Source organism: Dromiciops gliroides, chromosome 2, assembly GCF_019393635.1.
Source record: "Dromiciops gliroides isolate mDroGli1 chromosome 2, mDroGli1.pri, whole genome shotgun sequence".
Lineage (NCBI taxonomy): Eukaryota > Metazoa > Chordata > Mammalia > Microbiotheria > Microbiotheriidae > Dromiciops > Dromiciops gliroides.
In genome coordinates, this window is record NC_057862.1 from 94,958,001 (window position 1) to 94,984,229 (window position 26,229).

At 38.5% G+C, this 26,229-nt stretch overlaps 1 protein-coding gene across 1 annotated transcript in view; it reads left to right on the forward strand.

The window, feature by feature from the left end:
* The window catches only part of HSPA12A (heat shock protein family A (Hsp70) member 12A), a 99,751-nt gene that overhangs the window by 18,427 nt on the left and 55,095 nt on the right, over positions 1 to 26,229 (forward strand). The gene's annotated exons all lie outside the window — the stretch shown is intronic.

Below are 26,229 nucleotides of genomic sequence, written 5' to 3' on the forward strand. Positions count from 1 at the left end.
GACATCCACAAGGGTGGGTAGCCACCATATTTCTATAGTTGACCTGTCTAGTTCCATGGGCATGGGTATTCCATAAGTATTTCATTTAGCATTTATTAAGCACCTACTATATGAGCGTATAATTGAAAATATAAGGAAACAGATACCCCTAGTCTTACTTATTGGATACTTTCCTGGAAAAATTGTGTTAGGTAAACATTTACACATCAATTGCCACTTTTCCTTTATCTTACATTATGAAAATAGGAATGTGTTTCCATAAGAGAAACTTATCTTAAGATATTCGTGAATGCAGCAAAACTCTGAAAAAATTAAAGCAAAATAAAACCTCTCTTCAAATAAAATAACTTAAGAGTAATACAATTTAAAAATGAAAATTCTGAAGATGAAAACAGTATAAATCCCTGTAGCAAGAGGACCACCTACATCATACTGTGAAGAATACCCTGGATTTTTCAAACAGGCATCCCCAATAGCAACCACTTTGTGCTTCCTCTTTTCCCTGGAGAGTTCCCTCTAGCAACTAATCACAGCATTAGCTTTTTGGGAAAACTATTTATGTTCAACTGGGACATTTTCAGTAAGCATTGGCAGATAATGGCTATAATTGCTAATGTGTGTAAAATAAGGGGTGCTAATGTTCTTTCAAATTTACTCCACTTTTTGAAAATGGATGAAACTGAAAATTTTTTATATAGTTAGAGGAAATAAAGTGAGAGTGGAATTTTTAGAGGTCAAGTAGTCCAAACTACTCATTTCAAGCATGAAGAAGATGAGATCCAGAGAGGAAAAAAAGATTTCCTCAAGGTTGCACAGTTAATACTAACTATAAATAAATAAACAAAAAATATATATACATATATATGTATATGTATATTTAAGGCCTATTGTACATATGTCATCTCATTTGAGCTTCCCAGCAACCCCTTGGGGTAAGTTAAGGAGTATTGTGATTTCCATTTTGCAGATGAAGAAACTGAGACCCAGAGATACTAAGGAACTTGCCCATAGTCATACAATGAGAGATTAGGATGGGAAGGATCTCTTCTTCATTAGGGGATGGCTTGATGGAAGAGCTGGACCTTAAAAGAATGGAAGGATTTCAGGAAGAGAGTGCATTTCATAGATGGGGGAATATTATGCATGAAGGCACATAGATGGGAGAGGACAGGTTGAAACTTAAAACAATGTAGGAATTCAGTTTGGATGGAATAAATACTGGGAAATAATCCTGGAAAGGTAGTTTAGAACTAGATTGTTTTGTTGTTGAGTCATTTTTCAGTCATTTCCAACTCTTCATGACCTTATTTGGCAGAGATACTGAAGTGGTTTGCCATTTCCTTCTCCAATTCATTTTACAGATGAGGAACAAATAGGGTTAAGTGACTTGCCCAGGGTCACACAGCTAGAACTAGATCATGGAGGACTTTAGATTCCATAATAAGGAGTTTGAATTTTTTTTTTCCTACAGGTAGGAACCACTAAAGATTTTGATGTGGTCATATTTGTACATTAGAAAAAAATTACTTTAACAGTAGTAGATTTGAAATAAGTAAATAAGTGAATGAATGAATAAATAAATAAATGAAAAAGCATATGTATATATTTTAAAAATGCATATGTATGTGAAAAGAGTTTTCATCTGAGGTGTCACAGGGATAATGACTTTACCATAGGGCAATCTACTGAAACACCCTTTCCAGAATTAATGGTAGCTTTGCCCAGAGCAAGAAGTGGAAATTGGGGGATGGGGAAGTAGTATGCTGGCTACAGAAAACATGAATCATGGTCTGAGCAAGGGCTAGCTGGATCCAATGAACTAGCTGAGTTTGCATTGAGTCACTCATTTATCAAGACAGATGAGTCCCAGAGACAATGGATTAAAGACAGAGAAGCCTGGTAGAAGCAGGAAGACCAAGCCTAATTTCATTTCTTTGAAGGCTTAGGACAGTAGCACTGATTTAGAATTGTTACCATATGTATATGTATATATATATATATATATGCACACACACATACACACAAATATATACATATATAAAATACATACACACATAACACACATATATGTATATATTTCAAATACAACTTATTTTTAATAATATATGTCATATATTTTAAATGTATATTTATTGACACTTTAAAATATGCTTAACTATACTTCCCCCACACCCTATATTACCTTATTTATTGAAAAAAAGAGGGACAAGTGAAACTTTAGGCATGCTGATAGAGTATGTGGCATTCCTCTCCCGCAGTCCACCAGTTTTATATCAAAAGAAAGGAAGCTGTGGCAATATCAGTTGTCTGGAATGATCATTGGTGATTATATTTGCTCTGAATTCACTGTCCTTTGGGGCTGATTTCATCTGCATTATTGTAGTCATGGTGTATATTGTTCCACTTCTCAGTTGGCTCCTTTGTACCTTGGGAGGTTTGAGGAGGGATGAAAAACCTCCACTGTCTTTGATGGAGAAAAGAATATGATATAGAATATTTGCAGACCTCTTTCATCTGTTAGCTGTCCTCTTTCCCATTACACCCTTACATGTCTTCAGGATGGCTTTGCTTATTGGGGTATCTTGCTGATCTTTCTTCAAACTGGTTTTACCCTTCACTGTCTCAGGGGGCAAAACTGCTCACAATCACTTCTCCCTAAACTTTTACAAAGAAGTTTATATTATAAATTTGTGTTGCCTTTGGTTGCCATATTTTTCTGCTTGGCAAATAAGTCAGGTGTTTGTTGAATGAGATGGTTTAGAGAATTTTTTTTGCTTTCTTTATTTTAGAAGTTGATCTTATATGAAACTGTAATTTTTGTTAATTTCTTTTATCTTCCATTTATGATTTTAAGCATCATGAACTTATTTAAATAAATCATTGGAGTTGTTTTACTGGCATGGTATATATTTTTCTTATTTTCCTTCTTTATTCTGACTGCGTTAATTTTTTATTTGCTTTAACAGATCAGTGGTCTGACTGGACACAGGCAGCTGATTCAAGGACTCCCACATCATTAACAAATCATTTCTTATCTTTTAAAAAATGTAATCTAATTTTTTCAGTTAACAAAAATGTATCTTTTCTTTTGAAACATCTATGTATGTATATATGTGTGCACATATGTGTATTATGCACGCAAAAACATTGTAACCAATAGGCACATTCAAGGAAAACAAATTCTTGCATTGGTTTGGTCAAAAAAATATGTCTCAGGCTGTACCCTGAGTTCATCACCTGTCAGGAGGTAGGTAGCATGTTTCATCATGGGGCCTGAGGAATTGTGTATAGTAATTGTCTTAGTTTAGAGTTTGAAAATCTTTCAAAGTCTTTTGATTTTTATAGTATAAATTGCTCTAGTTTTCATTTCCTTATGCATCGGTTTACACAAATCATCTGAGGTTTCTCTGAAATAATCATCTCCTTCATTTCTTATAGCACAGAAGTATTCCATTACCATCACATACCATAATTTGTTCAAAAATTCCCACACTGGTGGACATCCTTCAATTTCCATGGAATTTTTGCTAACAACAACAACAACAACAACAACAACAAAGCAACAAAAAAGAGTGGCTATGGGCCATTTTCGTCTTTCTTTGATCTCTTTGGAGTGTAGGCCTATGTAGGGATATCACTGGATCAAAGCATGTTCACTGTTTAGTAACTTTTTGGGCATAGTTCCAAATGACTTTCCTGAATATCTAGGCCAATTCACAACCACCACCCCGCACAATGTAATAATGTACCCACTTTTCCACCTCTCCTCCAACATTTCTCATTTTTTGTTAACTCAGACAATCTAATGGGCAGAATCTCAGTTTAATTAAAATTAAATTTGAATTTCTCTAATTATTAGTGATTTGGGGCATTTTTTCTCATGGATATTGATAGCTTCCATTTTGTTCTTAGAAAGCTGCCTGTTCCTATACTTAGACCATTTATCAATTGGGAAATGAGTCTTATTTCTTAAAATTTAAATCTGTTACTTTTCTTGAAAATGAGCCCTTCATCAGAGAAGCTCACTGCAAAGATTATTTTCTAGTTAACTGTTTCCCTCCTAGTTTTAATTTCTTTGATTTTGAGGGTGGAAAGTTTTTAAATTTTGTAAAATAAAAGTTGTCTCTTATTTTCTGTGATCCTTTGTGTTACGGATTTTTCCGTTATCCCTAGATCTGAAAGGCAATATTTTCCTTGCTCCTCTAATTGGTTTATGAGTTCACCCTTTATGTGTAAGTCATATATCCACTTAGAACTTATCTAGGCATATCATGTGAAATATTGATTTGTACCTAGTTTATGCACCTATCTTTTATTATTAACTTCATTTTTTGGTGATGTCATTTGGTATTTTCCATGTCCAGAGTATTCTGAGTCTTTTTTCAAAGAAAGTATTCATGAGCTCTAGGTGTGAGACTTCTGTGTAGTCACTAAATTTTGGATCTCTCTCACACCTTAGTCCAGAATCATATTTTTTGTCAACTGTCTATTTCTATCTTGCTTTAAACGTGTCAGTTTAGAGGATTTTATTGAATTATTTCTGTACTTTAAGTGATTTTATACTCTATAGTAGATGTTGGTACTTAAACTATTTTATGACAGCTTTTTTTTGCATATATTTAGCCATGAGCCCTATAATATGAGATTATCAAATGCCCCATGAAATGATGGGTTGTTTTTTGTTGTTGTTGTTGCCTTTGGCTACATGTTCAAAACCAACCGAAGCCAATGCCATTATTTATTTCTCTAAACAGAACTTGTCAGTTATCCATCCATTTTGCTGTAACTTCCTTCCTTGATGCTGAGAATATCAAGGTTGATACAATTCTATTCTTCCAGTCATAAAGGTACTTTTTGGTCTTTGGACAAAGTTCTCTCATTTGGAGTAACAATAGCTAAGTTGATTTTTAAAGTAAGTCTAAAATTTCACAAGTTGAGTGGCAAGGCAGTAACTTTGAATAAAAAATAAAAGATTTGGGAAGGTTTTAGTGATCTGAAAGCTCAATAGAACTCAATAGTGTGATGATACTGAAGCTGGGAAAGCTACTTTAATGAGAACTATACTCTCTAGACCTAAGATGAGGAGTTTATATTCTAGTTTATATCATATCTATTTGCAAAAATCGCTTTACTAGACTATACGCTCCCTAAGGATAAAGACTGATTCTTCTTTGTATCTCTCAGAGTGCTCTGCATAGTAAGTGCTTTGCACATAGTTGTTGTTCAGTCATGTCTGACTCTTCATGATCCCATCTGGAGTTTTCTTGGCAATGATCGTGGAGTGTTTTGCCATTGCCTTCTCCAGTTCATTTTAAAGATGAGGAAACTGAAGCAAATTGGTTAAGTGACTTGGCCAGGGTCACATAGCTATTAAGTTTCTGAGACTGGATTTGAACTTGGGTCTTCTTAACTCCAGGCCCAGCACTCTATCCACTATGCCACCTAGCTGCCATTGTACATAGTAGGTGTCAATAAATGCCGAGTGACTGAGTGAATGACTATGGTGCCTTGAAAAATATCAAGAGCTAGTACCAGGCCTAGTACCAGCTATGGGAATATAAGAATATACTTTTCAAAGATGCCCAAGTAATTAAAAAAAAAAAGAAAACTCTTTGAGATCATTTGGGTCTGTATCTTCAAATGAGTATGATTATTCCATGTGTTTGGATAGATGTCCTTATTTTGGCAAACAGGTGATTTTGTTACCGAGGAAGCTTCTCAGTTTTGAAAAGAAATACAACATTGGGTTATAATGGGATTTGCAACTAGATGTGATAGTCTAGTAGTTTGCTAATTAAATTCCATCATGGAGGACTACTGTCATATCTGGTTGTAACATGGGTGATAAAGCACAAAATGCCATCTCATTTCTTCTTATGGTGTGATAGACTATAAAAATCTGAGAGGGAGAACTGGAAGTGAAAGTGTGGCCTTTGCTTCCTGGGTACATCCTCAGAACATTTCAGCTTAACTCAGTTCAGCAAATGGTTACTAAACACCGACTGTGTGCCAGGGACTGTCTTAAGTGCTGGAGACAACAAATACAGTAGTAAGACAGTTAAAGAGCTTACCTTCCTTCTTAACCTGCAGTCTGTGAACTTAAAATATATATATTTTTTATATTTGATAATATTTTATAACTATATTTCAGGATAATTAGTTTCCTTTGTAATCCTGTATATTTTATGTATTTAAAAGTGTTGTTCTGAGACATAGGCTTCACCAGACAGAGGGGGCCAGGACATAAAAAAAGATTAAGAATCTTTGTGGCAGCTAGGTGGCACAGTGGATAGAGCACTGGCCCTGGAGTCAGGAGTTCCTGAGTTCAAATCCGATCTCAGACACTTAACACTTACTAGCTGTGTGACCCTGGGCAAGTCACTTAACCCCAATTGCCTCACCAAAAAAAAAAAATAAATAGATAAATAAATAAGAATCTTTGGGGCAGCTAGGTGGTACAGTGGATAGAGCACTGGGCCTTGGAGTCAGGAGGACCTGAATTCAAATCCGGCCTCAGACACTTGATACTTACTAGCTGTGTGACCCTGGGCAAGTCATTTAACCCCAATTGCCTCACCAAAAAAAAAAAAAAGAGAGAGAATCTTTGTATCGCACAGTAGTGTCTGACTTTGTGACTCTATTGGGGTTTTCTACTGGAGTGTTTTGCCAATTTTTTCTCCAGCTTATTTTAAAGATGAGGAAACTGAAGCAAACAGGGTTAAGTGACTTGCCCAGGGTCACACCGTTATTAAGTGTCAGAGGCTAGATTTAAACTTAGGAAGATGAGGCTTCTTGATTCCAAGGCCAGTGTTCTATCCATTGTGTCATCTAGCTGCTCATCCTTGTATTAGGGAGATAACATAATGTCCACAGATATGGGATATGTACAAAACAAAAGCATGGTGATTGGGAATGAGCAATGTTGAGAGAATTAGGAAGGGTCTTTTGAAAGAGATAATGCTTGCCAAATGTACATAGATAAAGGCACAGGTGTATTATATATTATAAGGCATTCTCTCTCTCTCTCTCTCTCTTCCCTCTCTCCCCTCACTCCCCCTCTCCCTTCTTCTTTCTCCCCCTTCTCCCTTTTTCTCTCTCTCCCCTCCCATCTCTTTCTGTGTCACTACATATATACACAGATAAACACATGTACACATACACACATACATTATTCCCAAAAACCCTAGTGGTTTTAAGTTAGTAAAGCTTATACTTTGACATTGAATAATAATGGGGTCTAACACTAAGTCTAATAGTCCAGTATTTTACTAATTAAATCCTATCACACAGCAATATTGTAAGTGCTTGGTTGTCACATGGGTGATAAAGCTCAAACTTCTATCTCCTTTGTCCTTATGGTTTGCCAGACTATAACACTAAATTAACCATGAAACTACCAAATCTTAAGCCTACACTAAGACTTTGGGGATATCCTGTACATACGTGTTTATACATACATATCACCGCTATTTAATACCTTCAAACTGCAGTAAGACTTTTGGAACATCCTGTATACCCAGATGCACATATATGCATGTATGCACATGTATTTACATAGAGTGCAGCATGTATGTATGCATAGTGGGGAGGAGGAGAGGGGCAAGGAGATAAGGAAAGATAAGGAGGAGAGAGAAAAAGGGAGGGAGATAGAGAGGGGATGAGAGAAAGAGACCGATGAAGACATACAGAGAGGGAGGGAGAGAGGAGGTGGAGAGGTAGGATGGAGAAAAAAGGAGGGGAATTGAGAGGGGAAAGAAATGCAGGGGGAAGGGAGAGGAGAGAGACAGAGAGACACAGAGACACACAGAGAGAAAAAGAGAGAGGAAGAGGTGGAGGAAGGAGAGAGACAGAGGAGTGAGGGGAAGATTTAGACCTGGAAGAGCCCTTAGAAGCTATTTAATCCAATCTCCTCATTTTACAGATGAGCAAGTGAGGCTCAGAAAGGTTCAATAACTTATCTAGGTTCACACAGCTGGTAACTATCAGAAGCAAAACTTGAACCACATCCAACACTCATCCAGGACACATGTGTACTTCTCTTTGCAGGTGACTCCCAAATCTAACCATGCAGCTAGTTATCCTCTCTCTGCTGAAATCTAGTCCTCAATCCCCCTAAAGTGGAAGTGATTTCTCCCTCAACTGATCTCAAAGCATGTTATGCTCTTCTAATTCGCTTGCCATATTCTACTTTGGAGTACATTTATCTGTATACCCATCTTATATTGTCCTTGTATATTATAAGCTCCTTGAGCTGATATGCTGGATCTTGTCTTTGTTTCTCTACTCAAATCTACTGTACACGCAGTAGGTATTTAAATGTTTTCTAAATGAATGAATAAGTGAATGAATGATGGTTATCTAGTTCAGGACTTTTGTGTGTGTGTGTGTGTGTGTGTGTGTGTGAGAGGCAATTGGGGTTAAGTGACTTGCCCAGGGTCACACAGCTAGTAAGTACTAAGTGTCTGAGGTTGGATTTGAACTCAGGTGCTCCTGAATCCAGGGCTGGTACTCTATCCACTGCATCATCTAGCTGCTCCTAGTGCAGGACTTCTTAAACTTTTTCTACTTGTGACTCCTTTTTGCCCAAGAAATCTTTATGTGACCCTAGGTATATAGGTATATAAAATAGGTATATATAACCTTTTACTGTTGCCAAATTTTTCTCAACCCCCACATTCAGTTGTGGGATGCCATATGGGGTCATGACCCAAAGTTTAAGAAGCTTTGATCTAGTGTATGTAATCCCAGAAGTGATACAGAATTGAGTTGTAGAATGTTCTATAATATACCGTCTAGTATTGCCATTGGAGATCAATTCCTCCATGTCCTTAGCTGGCCCACTGAGATTCAGGACCACCAATATAGTCCTGGCTTTTAAAGTCATCATGATAGCCCCCAACTGATTGTCATGTTTCCATGTCAAATGGGCCCCATAAACACAGCACTCCTCTTTCTAGTTCCCATGGATACCTTAATGGAATGAACACACTATAATCCAAACAGCAGGAAGTACAGTTTATTCAAAGCTTCTGGGGCTGTCCAATTCAAGAGAGATACACCCAGGGGGAAGATGGCCTAATAATAGCATCTCGTATTAACCCTTTTGTTTCTTTCCATTTTCCTAGTGTTGTTAAGCTGCTTCACCAATTTGGGGCTGCTTTCCTCCAGGTTCTAGATGTTTTGCCATCATCAGGAAATTCTCTACTAAAAAGCAATTTTTGGCTTTGAAAAATATTAATCTGAATGTGATTAATAACTATTTTGCTAGTAGTGATCATGGATAGGGCCAGATTTGCTTCTGCCCACAAAGCTAATGTTTATAGAGAACCAAGCCCAAGTAATAAAAGCTGCTCCCATTGTTTTTTAAAAAATCCATCCTATGAAGTGTGGCTATCTTCCATTGGAGAGTATCCTTCCTATGACAGAAACACCCCAATATTGGACATGCTTCAGTCATGCTCAGGCCTAGTGGGAATTTGGGGTCATGCAGTCACTCATTCCTTCTCACACAGATCCAACCATTATAGTTGTTTATAAATGGGGTTCACAAAGATGTGTTCACAGAATTAGTATTCCTCAAGGGCAATTAATATTAAATTCTTAGGGAAACTCTGGTTTGGTATTAATGAGAGATGAGTTTGGAAGAGTTTGGTAATGGCAGTGAGTAGATAGTTGATAGAGGGCTTTGAAGGCTGTATTGAGGAGCTTGTACTTAATGTGAGGGGAATTGGAGGGTGGCTACAAGTCTTTGAGGATGGGAATAAAATGACTCCACTGGTAGTTTGAGGAGGATAGAGTCTGGAAGTGGTATTTGCAGAGGAAGGGAGGAGGAGGGAGATTAGAGACAGGGAGAACAGATAGACTATTGAGGAATCTTGGCTGGAGATAATGAAGACATGGACAGGGGTCTAAGAATCTGCTTAGTCTTGTGTCATTGAGTAGTTTTATAAATGACTTTGATAAAGGGATTGGTGGTATGCTCATCAAAATTGAAGGTGATAAAAAGTTGTGAGGGACAGCTAATACAGTGGGTTTCAGAGTTGTGATTCAAAAGAATCTTCTAAGTTAGAGCTTAGCTTCTTAAACTGTAAGTTGTGACCCCATGTAGGGTCCTGTAACTGAATGTGGGGGTTGTGAGAAACTTGGCAATAGTAAAAGGTTATGTATACTTGTTTTATATGCCTATGTGCCTGGGGTCATGTAAAAATTTCTTGGGTGAAAAAGGGTCATGAGTGGAAAAAGTTTAAGAAGCCTTTGGGCTTTCATCTAATAAGATGAAATTCAGTTGGGATAAATGTAAAGTCTTACGATTGAGTACAAAAAAGGTAACTTTACAAGCATAAGGTGAAAGAGGTAGAGATAGAGAGTAGTTCTGAAAAAGGATCTGGGGTTTTCAGTGGATTATAAATTCAATATGAATCAGCAGTGGATAATGTGGAAGCCAAAAAAAAAAAAAAAGCTCATTTTTGTATTAGGTTGCATTAAGAAGGGCAAGCTTCCTGGAAGAGTGAAAAGACAAACCCCTGTACAAACATTGATAAGCTGAAGATTGTTCGGATGAGAACAGCCAGGATGGTGAAGGGACTTGGATCCATATCATATGAGGATTGGTTGAAAGAATGGCATGTTGAGTCTGGGAAAGAGAAGACTCAGGGTACCATCATAGCACTCTTCAAGTATTTAAAGGCAAAGGAGGGGCTAGATTTGTTCTTTTTGTCCCTAGAGGACAGAACCTGGAGCAATAGGTGGGAATTTTAAAGAGGTAAATTGAGGCTCAATATCAGGGGAAGCTTCCTAACAATTAGAGCTAGCCAAAGGCAATGAAATGCCCCCAAGAAGTGGTGGGATCCCCTTTCTTGGAGGTCTTCAAGTAGAGTAGGTTATATTTTGAGAATTTCTTTCATATATGGGTTGGATGCATGGCTTCTGAGTTCCTCTCAACCCTCAAATTCTATAAATTTGTGATTCTGGGTGGTGTCTGTGGAAACAGAAAGGAATATGAATATAGCATCATAAAGCAAAGAATCTTCAGGACTTGGCAATTGATTGGATCTGAGGGATAGGGGAAAGCTAATAATAAGAGTTACTCACATGGTGGAATAGGCTACTTTAGGGCTATTGTCGCAGATAGAAACCAGATCTACCTTATCCAGTATTCTGCCTTGGCTTCTGTGATGTTCTAATATGACAAAAAGATGACCTGATATTTGACGGGTAGTCCTCTAGGTGCTTGGACTTGAAGTTGGGGCACTGCCATTTCAGATAGAAGGCCAAGCAGCCTAGGAAACATAATAACTTGGTGCCACTCCCTCATAGCTGAATTCTCACTGGTGGTTTAAAGACAAAACCTTTGAATTCTGTTACTAATTCCTATTACTTTCTTGCTCAAAAAATGACTTTGCTCAGGATGGGTCAAGATCCTTCTTTAGGATTCTTCATTTGTCTGAATTTTAACTTTGACCTTTGCTTTCTCGGTTGATCAGTTTCCTTCTCAAAAATCAAAATAAGGACACCCCCCCTACCCCGCCTCAAAATGGCCATGATCCTTTCTGTCCATGGATGGCTTCTCCATTTCACAGGCTGTGGATTTTTGGTTATTTATTCCTGTCACTCCCTGAAATTCCTGTTCACTAATCCATAGCATCAGAATTGCTTCTTTAACCTCCAAGAGAACTTACCTTTTTGATTAGAAATGTGCACATATACAGAACAGTATTGTTGCAAAAACAATTGATTCTAGCCATGTGACTTTGAGTAACTAATCTAATCTCTTGAATTCAATTTCATCATTTGTAAAAAAGGACAATAATTCTTACTCTGCATATCTCATAAGATTTTGTAGGTGGGTATCAAATGAGCTAATGTATGTGAAAGTGCTTTCTAGAAGAAGAAAGCACTCTATAGATGAAAGGCATTATACATACACATACATATACATATATACACATACACACATATATACATACATGCCTCAAGTATGGGAGATTTTGAACTGTATATACATTCTAATTACCCTGGGATGGCATGCACACAAGTGTGTGTGTATAATACACACATGCATATGTATACATATATATACTATACACACACACATACACACACACATATATATATATAATGTATATACACACAATATATATACATATAGTAATACTGCCCACACCCCAGTGGACAGTTTTTATGAGTCTCTGTGGCTTCCCCTCTAAAATGATTAGCTGGTAGCCACATTTCTGGTGATAAGCCCCTCCATGCATAGCTAGTGTGCTCCTTAGTTAACAGTTATCCATCACTGATCTATATGTGAAGCCTTTCCAGTTTAGCAGGGCCTATCTGAGCTTGTGCCCCACTAGCATGACCTTCAAAAATGCATAGTTTCCTTCTCACTATTGTGAGACACTGAGATGGAAATAGGATGTAAGATCATAGGAGCCTAGATTTAGAGCTGGGAGAGATGTGAGTGGTCATTGAGTTCAACATAATCCTTTTGCAGATGAGGAAATTGAGGCCCAGAAGTTATTTGTTTAAGATCACACAGCTAGTAAGTGTCTGATTTGAGTCTTCCTGACTCTAAGCCCTGTACTCTCTCTGATTATCAACATTGTGAGGGTAAGACACAATACACCCATATCATATATACAATGTGCATGTATGGGCATACAGTGCCCCATACACACACACACACACACACACACACCCCAACACCACAATCTGTACCTATATCTATTTATATCTATTTGGGGTTTTCTTGGCAAACATACTGGAGTGACTTGCCATTTCATTCTCCAGCTCATTTTACAGATAAGGAAACTAAGGCAAACAGGGTTAAGTGATTTTCCCAGGTTGATGCTAGTCTGAGGCAGAATTTGAACTCAGAAAGATGAGTCTTCCTGACTCTAGGCTGGCACTCTATCCACTGCACCACCTAGCTGTTCTTAGGTACAGATAGACAATTTGAATAGCTCACATTCACATACATAGTGCTTTAATTATTACAAAGAACTTTATCCCTACTGTAAGTCTCATATCATCCTCACAGCCATTCTCTGAAGTAGGTACTGTTATTATGCACATTTTATAGATGAGAAAACTAGTACTGAAACAGGTTAAATGACTTTTCCAGGGACACACAGCTATTAAGTGTATCTAAGAATGGATTAGGATTTGGGTCTTCCTGATTCCAAGTTTGGAACTCTATTCAATACCTATGCTATATAGATAAATGGATAGATAGATATAGTTAGATATAGATATAGATAGAAAGATAGATAAATAGAGATATCCACATATGCACAGATATAAATATGTGTGTATATTATGCATGCTTATATATGTATGTGTGGAATAAGAAGGAGACATAGTATATCTGGGCATCTTTCCAGCTACACTTGGGACATTTGTAAAAAGTAAACCAAACGTCACAGAAAAAGCCAAAAGACTTCCAGATGCAGCCCTGTCAGATCGAATTGCCCTCAATCCTAAGACATTTCAAGTTCAGTTTAGACAGGACCTACAAGCCATTAAGGCCAATCAGGCTGTGTTGTTATATCCCAGGCTTGAAGAAGCTGTCAAGCTGATTAATTGAATCCTCATTGATGCTGTTAGCAATAACAATAAAGTCAGAAAACTTTCAGTTGCCCCCAGGTAAGCTTAATGAAGCAGTACAGCCACCGCTTACACACAGTGATAGAGGCAATAAGCTGGTATTGAAAGAATACCCAGACCAGGGGTTGTTCCAACCAAACTCCAATGTAGTTTGTTGAAGATTAGGCAACAGAACTCCATACTTCACTGGTTGCAGCTATCATCCAGGGTAGATGGCACACTGTGTGAGGATGAGAAATCCTTTTAGTTGAGAGCATCCTAATATATTCAACAAAGCACTTGCACGGAATGCAGTGTTCGAGGTCAGGCTAGCAGTTCTTGTGTTTGCCAAACCACTCCCACACCCCATGTATAATCTCGAATGGGATAAGCACAAACATTTAGAAAGCTGTTGCCATCTGGGCAGTTTCCCTTATAGCAAATACTGCATTTCCCATGGAACAATTCGGTGATACCTGCAGGCTGGGGCTGCTGACTTTGCTTTGAGAAGTTGGGGTTAGGGGAGAAGATGAAATTTCATTTAGGCAAAGGCTGGGGTGAGTTTTTTTTAGGTCTTTTATACTTTTTATATAGTTAAAAATTTTTAAAATTAAAATAGGAAGCTTTTCCATCTTCTGCTTGAAAATTTTCATATAAAAAAGCAAAACAGAACCAAATAAAACATGTAGCTTATATAGATGTAGCTCTTAATGATTTCCTCCCTAAACCAAGAGTGGCTAAGTGGGGTTTTAATGTTGGAGAGACAGTTCTCTCTGCTTTTATTATACTCTAACCCTAGGGTGGTTTGGTTTTTTTTTGCTTTTTTTTTGTTTTTTTTTGGGGGGGGGGCAATGAGGGGTTAATGACTTGCCCAGGGTCACACAGCTAGTAAGTGTCAAGTGTCTGAGGCTGGATTTGAACTCAGGCCCTCCTGAGTTAAAAAAAAAAGCACCAGCTTTATCCACTGTGCCACCTAGCTGCCCCCTAGCCCTAGGTCTTAAGCTTCCTGTATCTTATCTTTAGTGGGTATCCACTCTCTGCCAAATGGATTTAGCTGATGAGGAGAGAAGATAAACTTTTTTTACTGCACTCTCCTTAGGAAAAAGGCACTGTCCAGGTTCAGAGGTCACAGAGAGTTCATACTCAACAAAAACCATGGTATACAAGTTAACATTAGCATAGGGACAAATGCAAATTGTTTTTAGTTTTCCGTTTAGAAATGTAAAGCCTTCTGCTCTGGACATAGTTACTTGACATGAAGATTTGGGCAGATAGCATGCTCTTACTCAGAATCTACTATACCACAGATCAAGTCATGGGCCTCGAAATGTATCCAATGTATTCAGTTAAAAACCTGGCCTTGAATCTTAAGTAGATCCACTCCTTACTATCAGGATAAAAATCTACTGGGGGAAACTGATGTGAAAATCTATATAACAAAAACCTTTTTTCCATTAATTTGAGGGCGGATTCTGGACTTGAGATTTCACCTCTACTTCTGACTCCCTTCAACTGTAGAGGGAAAACTACCAATGAAAATGGGTGACTTCATCTTGGAGAGTTGCCTGGGGCACTGAAGAGCACCTGACTAAGGGTCACACAGCTCGGATCCATCAGAGGCAGCAGGGCTTAGACTAAGAGGTCTTCTCCATCCACAAATCCCTAATATTTTTAAACTCCAATATATTTTAAAGAGGAAATGTATGGAATATTTTCCGACTCCTTCCACATTCCCCAAGTCACCACTCCTTTCCACTTATATATGGCTAAATGACAAACAATTAAATAACTGCTTACTTAGTAGGCCTTAGAGAAAAAGATGGTGTGTGGGTATTAATTGAGTTGATGAGAGATGGGGAAAAGGAAGAAGAAGGAAGTAGAGTGATGCAGTCAGCCATCTTGGGGGGGAAGAATTGGGGTAACTAATGGTGAGAAAAATGGGGAATGGCTGGACCTATGAACATTTGGGGTTCGAACTCCAGTTATGTGACTTTCATCATAACATGTCACCTCTCAGGATCTTAGTTTTATCTGAAAAATGAGGGAGTTGTATTAAATGTCCTCTGAGCTCCCTTCTTTATGATCTCATGATTAGATCCAAAGGCCATGGCAACATTTAAAAAATATATATCTTCAGTGTTGGCAAACCATCATCTGAGAGTGGATTTGATTTTTGAAAAGAGCCAAAAGTTAGTTCAAGCAAGGTTAGGTACAGCCTTTTTAAGGTCCAAAATGAGGCAGCTATAAATTTATGGGTCTAATAATCTTATGTGACTTATAAATTGGCTCCAAATGCACATCTAAAAAAGGAGTTCAGCAATATTATGAGTGAGGGCAGCATTTTTGAAAGATAGAGCATGGTGGATAAGCTGGGCTTTTTATTTTTAATGGTCCCTGCTCTAAAGTAGCTTAAAGCCTATATAAGATGAAGAGATGAAAAAGATGCTTATTTGGAGTAGGGAGGGATCATAGTAGGCTTCGGTAGTCAGGGTGGGCTTTGTGAAGGACTTGGGGTTTCAACCTGTGCTGTCTATTCCCTTCAGAGCGTAAATCTTTGAAAGGATTTTTTTTTTTGCTAGTATTTGTATTTCCCACACTTAATACAGTGCCTAGCATATAATCAATGCATAATAAATGTTCTCTCTCTCATTTACCTCTCTCTCTCTCTCTACATATATATATGTGTGTGTGTGTATACAAATATATATTTATCAATCATCTGTCTATCTATTTACTTATCTATCTGCCTATTTATCTACTTCTCTATCTCAATCATTTGCATTAGCAAAGAGCACAATAATAGTATGGATGGTGAAAATTCATGGTATGTCCCTAGACCCAATCCTTCTGTCCTTTATTCCACCAAATCTTTTAGCAGAACAAGTATTAGCTGTAATTTGCTGTCATTTTATGTTTTTGCTTCTCAATGGAAGAGCTGATCCAATGCTTAGATGTGTGGGAGTTAGGCCCAAGATGAAAGAAAGAGGCTTACAAAATCCACAACCCAGAAAGAGTAAAAACCAGATCATGAACACCAGTGAAGATCCACAAACTTCATGTGATCTGGATAAAGAATTTTGTTTATAATGAATGGGTATCAAATTAGTAGTCAGAAGGCCTGGGTTCCAGTTTTGGCTTTGCTGCTAAAATTGTGTGTGACCTTGTACAAGTCAGGTGATTTTTCTATTCTCAGTTTCCTAATTTTTAAAATGAGAGGGAAGGACTAGAAACTCTTTTGGGTTTCCTTTCTAACTCTAAGATTCCAGGATTCAAAGACTGAGTTAACAGCAGCCCATGGGAGAGTGAGGTCCTGAGAAATATTGCATGAGTCAGTCAACTGTTGGTCTTATGGTTGGTTGACAGCAGGGTGATACAGGGTAAAGACTTTTGGTTTTGGAACAAGAGGTTGTTCTGTAGTCATGTCCAAATCTTTGTGGCCCAATTTGGGGTTTTCTTGGCAAAGGTACTGAGTGGTTTCCCATTTCCTTCTCTAGCTTATTTTACAGATGAGGAAACTGAGGCAATCAGGGTTAAGTGACTTATCCAGGGTCTGAGGGCAGATTTGAACTTAGAAAGATGAGTATTCCTGACTCTAGGCCTGGCACTCTGTCCACTGAGCCATCTAGCTGCCCCTTGGGAACAAGAGGATCTGGGTTCAAACCCCAACTATACCATTTGCTACCTGTGTGATTTTGAGCAAATGATTCAACCTCTCTGGGCCTCAGTTTCCTCATTTGTAAAATGAGCAGTAATGTTAAACTCAAATAGAAACAAGGGCCAATAAAATGTATGCAAGGATCCCTGCAGGTACATATTGACTTAGAAAACCACATATTACCATTATCTATGTTTTATTGTATTTTTCTTTCTTTTGTTAATATTTCTCAATTACATTTTAATCTGGTTAGGATCTTACCTGGAAGGTTTGTGGGACACAATACTGACAGTGCACTGAGTGTATGACACCTCTGAACTAAATGACCCTCAGAGACCCCAAATCTATGTTTCTACAATTTCTAAGGATCTCTGTAGCTAGCTGCCAGAAATCATGCCATTCACAGAATTTGCATACTTGCTGCCTTCCCTGTGCTGTGTAGCCCTGATAACACATACCTTCCCATCTGCGGACAGGAATTGGGAAGGTTATCTTTCCTCTTACTTGGCCTGCCCCAGTCCCTCCCTTAGTTCTCATGTCTCACTATGGTCCTGGTCATAGTTTCTGGCTGCTATTTATTCCTCTGCTATGGGAAATGGGGTTAGGAGACATAATGGGAATGAAAGGAAAATTGCTAATAGCCACCTATGCCTAGCTGGTGAAGGGAATAAAGAACTGCTATATTAAGAGCCATCATTTTCAGCTCTGCGGATTTTTCTTAGTGCCCTGATGGAACCAGTTCAACCTTGGACAGCTCCCTCAGAATGTAGCTTCTTCCCTTGAAAATGCATACCCATATACTGGTTTGTAGGATCCTAGACTCAGCTAGAAGGAACCTGAAGGTGAGGCTGACCAATTCTCTCATTTTATTGATAAGGACCCTGGACCCAGAGGAGTTATGTAACTTGTGCAAATTCACACTATGGTAGGTGGAGAGCCACCATTTGAATCAGGTCCTTTGACTTTAAACCTGGTGTTCCTTGCCTTACACCATGCCTCTTTTTTAGACTTCTGTCTATTGAGGGTGATGACATCTTTCCTATTACCAAAGTCCATAGTCTTGGAGTTGTTCTCTTCTTCACTCCCCACATCAAATCATTTACCAAATTTTATTGAATCGATCTTCTCACTCATGCATTTCTTTCTCTACCCTCACATAACCTCTAACCTGGTTCTGGCCCTTATCACCTCTGGCCACTTAATTGGTCTCCTGGCTTCTAGTTTGTCCACTGTCCAATTCATTTTCCATACAACTGCCAAAATAATATTCTTAATACATTGGTCTGACCTTGTTGAGTATTAACTCAATCTCCCCCTCCCAAATGTTGTGTTTTCTTATTTTAGCATAAAATGCATATTCTACAGCCCCATATTAAAAGTTTCCCCCTATACATTCCCATCTGAATGTCACCTATCATAAAAATTTTGATTTCCTATTACCTTCCTTCATGTACTCTCCATTATGGCCTATTAGCTATTTCCAGGACACAACATTCCATTTCTAGTTTCCTTGCCTTTGCATAGCCTGTCTCCCTTGTTTGGAATGCTTCTCTCCATTCCCATCTTTCAGAATCTTTACCTTCCTTTAAGGCTCAGAAGCCACATGTGTGTGAAGGTTTTCTTTTATTTCCTTCCCTTGGCTCTCCCACTTTATAAGATCATAGATTTAGAGGTGAAATGGACCTTAGAAGATATCTAGTTCTAGCTCTCTCACTTTACAGATGGGGAAACTGAGGCCGGAAGAAGTTAAGTGACTTGCCCAAGGTTATGTAGGTAGAAAGTGAGATGTAGATGTTCTTTGCCTCCTCAAATTATCATCTATTTATTTTTCTGTTGACATGTATTATGCTAGAAGCAGTGTAGTACAGTGGATTTTGGAACAGAGGGCATGGGCCCAGATTCTGCTTCTGTTGCTCACTGCTAGTGACTTGAGCTTTCCTTTTGGGGTCTCCATATCCATCTCTAAGAAGAAGCACTGGACCAAGTGGCCTCTAAGGTCCCTTTCATCACTATTTCTATGATCCTAGGTGCATTCCCTTAGCTCCTATAAATGAATGAAAAAATATTTTTAAAGCACTTATTATGTGCTTTAAACCAACACTGTGTTGTGTTAAGGATATAAACACAAAAGCAAAACACAACCCTATCCTCAAGAAGCTTACATTCTGATGGTGGAAACAACACACATGGATAATGGTGACCAGGAAGAGACACCTTGGAAAATTAAAGGGATGGTAAGCAAAGAGATTGGATTGGCACACTCTATCCAGAAGCAATGATAAAATTGATTTGATTATGGTTGAGGGGTGGGGAGGGGGGGCCAGAAGGAAAAGATAGGGGCTTCATAGTAATTTAGAACTCCTTACATTAGAATGTAAGCTCCCTGAGTCTGAAACTATTTTTGGTTGTGTCTTTGTACTCTGATCACCTAACAAAACATATTACCCATTACTGGGGCTTAATAAATGATTTTTGAAGGAATAAATAATTTCAGTATCTCTGAATGTATACTTTCAGCCTTCTCTCCTTTTCTTTTGGAAGTAGTGATTTCTCAGGTTGTTGTAAAGAGTGAAATCAGATGGTCCAGAAATGTCTGTCCACTCTTAATCTAGAATATAAAAACGAACAGATAAAATGTTAATGGCTATTATTCCAGACATAGCCATTATTTATGGTTGTAAAATTGTAAGCCATTTTCTTATAGACTTCATTAGCATGTACTGAGAAAATGCTTATCTGAAGTAAAAAATTCTGCAAACAACAACAAATTCTCTTTCAATTTCTCTGATATTAAGCTGCCCTAACTTCAACAGTTAACCAGGACCCCAGGTCTAGGTATGAGTATACAGAACAAACCAATCTACTTGAAAATTAAAATCCCATCAACGTCTTGCTTACATGATAGCAAACATCTTGATGTTTCTAAATACATAGATATTTATGGAAGCCCATCATACTTAGAGTGAGAGAGGGAATAGAAAACACCTTGGCTTTGTTATTGGAGTATCCTAGTTCAAATACTGGCTCTGTTACCTATTACCTATGTCATCTTGGACAAGTCATCATCTTTCTCTGTGGCTCAGGATCCTCATGTACATTGAGGGGATTGGATTAGCTGGTCTCTGAGGCCCCTCCCTGCTCTAAACTTATGATTTTGTGATCCCTGTGACCCACAGCTGGACTCACCATTGTACTTCATTGGTAGGTAGTCTGCTGGGGGGACAAGGGTTCTAAATTAGCAGGGACAGGCTTTCTTCTAGAGGGGAAATCAAGTTATTTAGCTGTGGCTAATTAGATACATGGAGGTGCTGGAACATACTCCTGAAAGATCTATTGAAAATGATGGTGTTCTCTGAAGTAAATGTGATAGTGAGACATACATGTGTGGTCTTTCTCCTTCCCTCCACTCCACCCAAAGAATTACAATTTCCAGAAGTACTTTTACTAGATATCATGACATCATTTGTCTGATAATCAAGACATCCAGGTTCTAGTCTTAACTTGGCCTAGTATACCAACAACTATCCATATCTCTTTGGGAAAATAAACTTGCCATTGGGTCCTCAAATTCCCCTTGTAAAATGAAGTGGTCGGATTATCAGGAGTTTGCCATCTATGGACCATAGGCCAAATTTGGCTTACTGCTTGCTTTGTATAGCTTTCAATCTAAGAATGGTTTCTTTTTACCTTTTTAAATAAAACGATTGAAATTATTTAAACTACTTCAAAATGCAAAACCGTCATTACCTCATGGGACATAAAAAAACAACACCAACAGTCAATGAGTCATATTTGACTTGTGGGCCATAGTTTGCCAATCTTTAGATTAGATTGTGAGAAAATAATGGGGTTCTAGGGGACCCAGAGAGCCTTGCCTGACCTTTCTTAAGGCCAGCCCAGAGTCAGGAGAATTTCAAAGGAATTCAACTCACCTTAAGACCACCTTCAAGTCATGTCAATCAATGGACTTGAATGTTACTGGCCAATTAGCTTGTATCAAGGTGCAGTGACCCAGGTCTACCTTCAAGAGGTTAAAAACCCTCGAGAGGGGTCTCTCACTCTCTCTCTCTCTCTCTCTTTTTTTTTTTTGCAGGGCAATTGGGGTTAAGTGACTTGCCCAGGGTCACACAGCTAGTAAGTGTTAAGTGTCTGAGGCCGGATTTGAACTCAGGTACTCCTGAATCCAGAGCCAGTGCTCTATCCACTGCACCATCTAGCTGCCCCTCTCACTCTCTTTTTGCATGCTCTTGCCCCTCCCAAGCTGCCCTCTGGGTCTTTCTCTCTATTGTAAACATGTAGGGCTTCTAACCATGTGCTCTCACTTTCTCTAACATTTAGTATGATTTAATAAATGCTTAATGCCCCCAACTGGTGCAGTAGCCTCTAATTTCTAAGGAACAATACATTAGAAACCCCAGCTAAATTCCCTAAAACTTGGGAAAGAGATAGGTACTCTTATACATTTTTAAATGACATAAGATTCCTTTCCAGTTTAAAATTATTTGGCTCTAGGGGTTTGCTTATTTACTACAAATGGCCAATCAGCTACTAAAATCTATTTTTTTAATATATGGAGAACATTGTATCTAGGGGAATTTTAAACATGCATTTAGGCCCTGCACTAACAAGTGCTGATTTTTTTTCAAGATTGAGCAGATACCGCATAGGAAGTAGAATGGTACCTTCACCTCACAAATTGCCCTTGGTTTTGTATACTTTTAGGATTATAGCCTTCGGAATTGGAAGGATCTTAAGGAATAGTTTAGGGAGTTAGCCAGCTCATGACTGAGAAGAGAGCCCTTCTATGTCATTCCAGATATCAATGGTCACCTAGCCTCTGTCTAAAGATATCCATTGATGAAGGCCTTACTATCTACCAGGGCAGCTCATCCCACTTTGGAATTCTTTGGATGTGCTTCCTAAGTCATGCCATCATTTGGCTTATTGTTCTTATATATACCCTACAGGGCCAAGCAAAACAGGTTTATTTTATTGCCTGTGACATGCTTCATATGCTTGAAGACCTCTCTCTCTCTCATGGCCTCCTCCAATTGTTTTCTTCCCTAGGATAAACATCCCCAGGTCCATCAAATGGTTGCCCAAATTGTATGGTTTCTAATTCCCTTGCAATCTTGGTCTCCTCTTCTGTCCTTTGCTTAGCTTTCTGTTTGTTTTTGATTTTTCTGGAAGTGGGTATGAGATCTATTAAGCCATCCATCCAAATTCACCACCATCTCCCTCTTAACAGATGGCATGTGTGGGTGACATAACATGTTTTTCTCCTTGTGAAGCTAACTGGCCTGTACAGAGATTGACCCTTTGACCTTGTCCTTAATACCGCTAATTGTGCTGTTAATACTGCTGTTAATAAAGAAGCACAAACAGAACACTAATAATACAAATTAGGAAGCATTTAAATAATTTTGATACAGATTCTAGGATCTCTAAGTAAGTGTGGGATCTCTTAGTATGAGAAAAGAAACAGTTCTGCCGATTGTATTTTTTTTTTAAATGTTCTACAAAACCAGGTTGGTAGAATGAGTGCTAACTCCAAATAAAACATAAAATGAACCATCAGTAGAGTTCCTAGGAAAATCTCATGGCTTCCAACTTTAGAAAAAAATTATCCCAGAATTAACAGAGTATCACATAAAAGAAATCAAGGCAGAATGCAAACTTTCAAACTTCATTCTACTGAAAAGAGTTTGCTTTGAAGTTTTCCATCACCAAGGTTTTTTTTTTCATGAAAGGCTTGGTATACCAAGTTTCTGACCAGAGGAAATTTTATTTTCAATTTTGAAAAATTAAGGAAATCAAGTTTCAGAGTAAATGGATTTGCTGACCCTTGGCCATGGTTGAGGCCACTGCTGCTTGTTTTGGTAAAGAGCCATAGCTTTTGCTGAAGGTGCCCCAGTTTTCAGAACATTAGTCAGACTTATTTTCCTTGGATTTATGAAGTGATAACTTTCAAACAAGAAAGTTGTGTTCTTTGTGTCGTCGGAGGGGGATGGGTGGAAGAAATATTCTAAACTACTGTCATTCCTGCCCTCACCCCCATCCCATGAAAGTTAGAATTGTTTTTTCTTAAAAAGTATTAACACCATCTTTGAGATTTGATCAGCTCAAAGGCTTGGGCCATTCATGTAATTTCTTGGTTCCCTGGATACAAAATAACCAGCGCAGAAGGGAACTGGAGTCCCATCTTGAGGTTTCGGCCTGAGACTGATAGGATTGACAAAACTGAGAAACTATGCTCCACTAAATCAATGCTTAATCTTGGGTGAACATCCCTTCCCCTGCTTTGGCTAACTAAACTTTTGTTAACTATGAGGTGGATTATGAATGTCTCATTTTGTTCCAATTTTGGACCTAAACTACCACAGTAATAGCCTGACTCAGGCCCAGTCTGTTACAAGGGGCATGATTAATATGTCTTTCTGAGTAGAGAGGAGAGAGAAGGCTTCTCTCAGATCAAGAAAAGGAAGAGATTACTTAAAATCAGGGCTTTTCAACAACAGGATGGGGTGTACTTTGATCAAGTGGGCTACTCATCACTAGAAGTGCTCAGTCAGAGACTGGCTAGGATTGTAAAGGAAATTACAACAAAAGACATTCAGAATTTACTTTACTTTTAGTGAGCTCAGCCTACCATCAACAGCAACGAAAATAATCTCTGATTTTTATAAAACAGTCTGTTTTTTCAAAGTGCTATTGCATTCTTTATTTCATTTAACATTTGTAACATCTTGGTTAGAGGAAGTAGAACCTGTGTATTATGTCTGTTTTACAAAGGTGCCCCCACAAGGTGTCTGACAGGGTAAATTAAACTTTGTGAAGATAGTACGTGTGTAACCTTGAGCAACTCACTTAATCAATAAACATTTATTAAGCACCTACTATGTGTCAGGTATTTTGGGAATACAGAAAGAGGCAAAACAGCTCCTGCCCTTAAGGAGCCAACAATCTAATGGGGCAGACAACATGCAAACACATAGAAATCAAGCTATATACTCAACCATTTTCAGTCATGTCCAACTCTTTGCATCCCCACTTGAAGTTTTCTTAGCTGAGATATTGGAGTGCTTTCCCATCTCCTTCTCTAGCTTATTTTACAGATGAGGAAACTGAGGCAAATGGGGTTAAATGGCTTTCCCTGGGTCATACAGCTACTAAATGTCTGAGGTCAGGTTTGAACTCAGGAAGATGAATCTTCCTGGCTCAAAGCATAGCATGCCTGCTCCACCTACTTGGCCTCTACAGCAAGCCATCTGCAAGATAAATAGGAAATAATTAACAGAGGGAAGGCACTGGGATTAAGAGGGGTTTTGGAAGTCTTCCTGGAGAGGATGGGATTTTATTTGGGGAGGTCAGTAGTCAGAGCAGAAGAGGTGAAGTATTCCAGACATGAGGTACAGCCAGAGAAAATACTCAGGGCCAAGAGATGGAATGTCTTATTCTTGGAATAGCCAGGAAGCCAGTGTCACTGGATTGAGAAGCTTGTGTTGGGGAGTAAGATGTAAGAACACCGGAAAGGTAGGAGGGGGCTAGGTCATGAAGGGCTTTGAATGCTAAAAAGAACATTTTGTATTTGCTCCTGGAGGCAATAGGGAGCCACAGGGAGCCACAGAGAGCAACATGATCATACCTGAGTTTTAGGAAAAATCACTTAACCTCTCTGGGATTCAAATTTTTCACCTGTAAAGGAAAGGGACTCTAAAGTTCCTTCCAGTTCCAAATCTAGGATGCTACGAACCCTTGGGCATCTGCTTCATAACTCCATTTTTTGTGTGTGTTCTTACACATACAAATTCTCTGGTTTTCCCTTCTTCCAGTTGGTTTCCCTGTTTCCAGTCACTTTATTGTCCATGGGGAAGATGGTTTAGAAAGGGGAGAGGCTTGAGACAGGGAGGTCACATGGGAAGCTATCACAATAGTCTAGGCAAGTGGTAAAAAGGTTCTGAACTGAAGTGGTGGCTCTATGAGTGGAGAGAAGGGGATGGATGTGGAAGAGATTGTGGAGGCAAAATCAACAAAATTGGCAACTGATTGGCTCTGGGAGGTGAGAAAGAGTGAGAAGAGAAGTAGATGGTGACTCCGTGGAGTCTTCTCCTTTCTTATGAATTGTAATTGAAGAGCAAACAACATCACATAGTCAATCAGGTATTTATTAAGGATCTACTATGTTCCAGGAATTATGCTTTGTACTAAATACAAGTTATCTCTTCTACATCACAGGGGTTAGGGGCACAGTGCCCCCACAATCTGGAGAATTTATGTAACATTTTTTGGCCTTCCTTTCATCCCAGAGAAGTCTGACGTTTTCCTTTTTCTTTTATGGGGTGTTCATAGTACCTTATTGTAAAATTTGGGTGGTTGTTGTTGTTGATGATGATGATGATTATTAGAAGGGCAGTGAGGGAAATGTGACTTGCCCAGGGTCACATAGCTAGTAAGTGTCAAGTGTCTGGGATCAGATTTGAACTCAGGTCTTCCTGAATCCAGGGCCAGTGTTTTATCCACTGCACCACCTAACTGGCCCTGGGTTTATATTATACAATACAACATATATATTTTATTCATTTCTGAGTTTCTAAGCTTTTTCTGTGTCTTGCCTTTGTGGGTCATCTGTGGCTTCTGCAAAATTGCCCCAAAATTCCCATTTAATTCTTTATGCTGACCTGTGATATATTAAAACCACCATGGGGAAAATTGTAATGCAGAAGGAATAGCTGTACAAAGAATGAAACAATCCCAAGGACCTTGCATTCCAGTGACAGAGACAATATGTTTATGTGTGTGTATAATTATATATGTGTGTGTATATAGATGTATATGTATACTTACACACATACAGAGAGAGAATAAATATAAAAGGAATTAATACAAATATATACAAAGTAGTCAAATATAAGGTTGTTTGAGAGGGAGTGCACTAGTATTTAGGGGGGATCAGGAAAGGTTTTTTGCAAATGATGGTGATTGAGCTCTATCTT